This window comes from Agrilus planipennis, unplaced genomic scaffold, assembly GCF_000699045.2.
Source record: "Agrilus planipennis isolate EAB-ADULT unplaced genomic scaffold, Apla_2.0 scaffold187, whole genome shotgun sequence".
NCBI lineage: Eukaryota > Metazoa > Arthropoda > Insecta > Coleoptera > Buprestidae > Agrilus > Agrilus planipennis.
This window is the reverse complement of record NW_020442446.1, coordinates 165,564-169,397: the sequence shown is the minus strand read 5'-3', so window position 1 is coordinate 169,397 and position 3,834 is coordinate 165,564.

Below are 3,834 nucleotides of genomic sequence, written 5' to 3'. Positions count from 1 at the left end.
TGGCTGTTTTTAAACGCTCGCAACGCGTTCTGGTAACTGTTAAACAGCCGGAACGCGTTTTGTCAATTGTTGTCGGGTATACAGTTAAAATTTGAGTGTGTGAATATGAAAGTGAGGTACCAGCGGACAAAATCTCCTTACGATCAGCATCAACTCAATCATCAGGAAGCAAACAAGGTTTTGTTTTTTGTCAGTGCAAACGAATGTGCATTGATAAAAAATGCAAGTGTCGCAATTTAAATGTACTATGTAATTCGAAATGTCATTCAAACAGTTCTTGTAAAAATAAGCAATATACCTATGTAAAGTACTTGAAAGTTCGAAAAAACCCCTCGTTTGTATTTAATTGTGGTTGTCAAAAATTAAATCGTTTCTAATAAAGTAAAAAAGGCATGAATTTAAGTTTGCGTTGTACTCCACACTAAGTTAAATGTGTCGAAATTCATTTGTTTAATGAATACCTTTTCGCTTTTTCATTCATTCATTCGTATATCATATGCTCGACAATATAAGTGTTCAGTGTAACTTTCTTCCTAGAACTGAAAAACAATTATAAGAAATTTAATATTGTTGAAATGATTCGGCGAGAAAAACCGAACCCATCTTTGGTATTTAATTATAGTTGTCAATAATTGAATTGTTTCCTAAAAACTGAAAAATGGATTGAAATTCATTTGTTTTAAAAGTACAATATAAATCTCATTGTACACAGGTAGAAAGCGGCAAATAATACAAGTCGAATATTAAGAACGCGTTGTGAGCGTTCATCAATTGACAAAACGCGTTCCGGCTGTTTAAAGGTGTGTTTTTGGTAGGACTGCTAGCCGTCGCGTCTGGCAGTCGTTACCAGCCCTTACGAAGTCTAATAGAAGTCTTTTTGCTCAAACGTCTGACCGCCACGTCTCCATCTAGGGCAGTCGACTGCTGCGTCCCGACGGCTTCGAGACCAGTCTGGACGTCACGGCTAGACTGCTCGCAACGAAAGTTGTGTAAATGTTTACTTGTATTGAGAACGGTAATAACAAAAATATGAGTAAGATTTTTACATTAGTGAATGATGAACTTTTGATTGAGGAAGTGAGTAAATATCCTCAATAATTCAATCATGGCCATAAGGACTTTAAAAACTTACAAATAAAAGACAATATTTGGNTGTCATATAGAGTCATCGGTACGTGCATTGTTATAAAATCGCCGAAAAGATCATACAAATTACAAATGATCATAAATGTACTGTACTGGAATGATTATAAAGGAAAGTTGTACATTTTTAGTACCTTCAGTTTATAACAATAGCTAATAACCTTACACCTATTGTTTAGGTAAGTTGACAAAATCTTAAAATTACTAAAGGTTATTTAAATTTCATTCATTCATATATTATATGCTCGGCAGTATAAGTGTTCAGTGTAACTTTCTTCCTAGAACTGAAAAACAATTATAAGAAATTTAATATTGTTGAAATGATTCGACGAGAAGAACCGAACCCACCTTTGGTATCTAATTATAGTTGTCAATAATTGAATTGTTTCCTAAAAACTAAAAAATGGATTGAAATTCATTTGTTTTAAAAGTACAATATAAATCTCATTGTACACAGGTAGAAAGCGGCAAATAATACAAGTCGAACATTAAGAACGCGTTGTGAGCGTTCATCAATTGACAAAACGCGTTCCGGCTGTTTAAAGGTGTGTTTTTGGTAGGACTGCTAGCCGTCGCGTCTGGCAGTCGTTACCAGCCCTTACGAAGTCTAATAGAAGTGTTTTTGCTCAAACGTCTGACCGCCACGTCTCCATCTAGGGCGGTCGACTGCTGCGTCCCGACTGCTTCGAGACCATTCTGGACGTCACGGCTGGACTGCTCGCAACGAAAGTTGTGTAAATGTTTACTTGTATTGAGAACGGTAATAACAAAAATATGAGTAAGATTTTTACATCAGTGAATGATGAACTTTTGATTGAGGAAGTGAGTAAATATCCTCAATAATTCAATCATGGCCATAAGGACTTTAAAAACTTACAAATAAAAGACAATATTTGGAGTCAAATAGCTGTGATAGTGGAAAAAGACAGTAAGCAAAGTAATTTATTGACTGTATATCTAATGAATAAATATATAATAATAAAGACATTAGTATGAATGTTTAACATAGGATTAGCTGCTTGTTCGTGAAACTCGAGCGTTTTGCCATTCAAGTAGCCCTTCTTCGCTAAAATAATCTTTAAATTGATCTCTAACCTCAAAACCATCAGCATTGGCGTATCCTCCCATTCTAACCAAACCTTGAACATTTCCTGGTAGTCCTTCTATTGGGTTATATTCAAAATATGGCTGCTTATTTATCTCCAAATAAGCATCTCTTAACAAATTATGTAAACAAGTGGTCATTATTAGTTTATCACACGTTTCAGGTTTGACGGTTATTGGTGTATAGTACACTCTAAAAACCTGACACAATAGTCCGAAAGCATTTTCAGTTACGCGTCGAGCTCTACTCAACCTATGGTTAAAAATAGTTTTTTTGTGATCAGATCTAGCAGATACCTTGGTGTATGGTTTTAGTAAATGCCTATGCAATCGAAATGCTTCATCTCCTACAATGACGTAATGTAACGTAAAAATGCGAATGTGTTTACCATGGATACCGGCAATACAATTTGGAAAATTCCATTTTCTCCAAAATTCTGTTGACTTTTCTTCAAAATCAATGCTACTTGGTGGTTTTAGAAATATAGGTACTAACCGTTGACACAATATNATACCTATTCGCTTTTTCATTCATTCATTCGTATATTATATGCTCGACAATATAAGTGTTCAGTGTAACTTTCTTCCTAGAACTGAAAAACAATTATAAGAAATTTAATATTGTTGAAATGATTCGGCGAGAAAAACCGAACCCATCTTTGGTATTTAATTATAGTTGTCAATAATTGAATTGTTTCCTAAAAACTGAAAAATGGATTGAAATTCATTTGTTTTAAAAGTACAATATAAATCTCATTGTACACAGGTAGAAAGCGGCAAATAATACAAGTCGAATATTAAGAACGCGTTGTGAGCGTTCATCAATTGACAAAACGCGTTCCGGCTGTTTAAAGGTGTGTTTTTGGTAGGACTGCTAGCCGTCGCGTCTGGCAGTCGTTACCAGCCCTTACGAAGTCTAATAGAAGTGTTTTTGCTTAAACGTCTGACCGCCACGTCTCCATCTAGGGCGGTCGACTGCTGCGTCCCGACTGCTTCGAGACCATTCTGGACGTCACGGCTGGACTGCTCGCAACGAAAGTTGTGTAAATGTTTACTTGTATTGAGAACGGTAATAACAAAAATATGAGTAAGATTTTTACATCAGTGAATGATGAACTTTTGATTGAGGAAGTGAGTAAATATCCTCAATAATTCAATCATGGCCATAAGGACTTTAAAAACTTACAAATAAAAGACAATATTTGGAGTCAAATAGCTGTGATAGTGGAAAAAGACAGTAAGCAAAGTAATTTATTGACTGTATATCTAATGAATAAATATATAATAATAAAGACATTAGTATGAATGTTTAACATAGGATTAGCTGCTTGTTCGTGAAACTCGAGCGTTTTGCCATTCAAGTAGCCCTTCTTCGCTAAAATAATCTTTAAATTGATCTCTAACCTCAAAACCATCAGCATTGGCGTATCCTCCCATTCTAACCAAACCTTGAACATTTCCTGGTAGTCCTTCTATTGGGTTATATTCAAAATATGGCTGCTTATTTATCTCCAAATAAGCATCTCTTAACAAATTATGTAAACAAGTGGTCATTATTAGTTTATCACACGTTTCAGGTTTGACGGT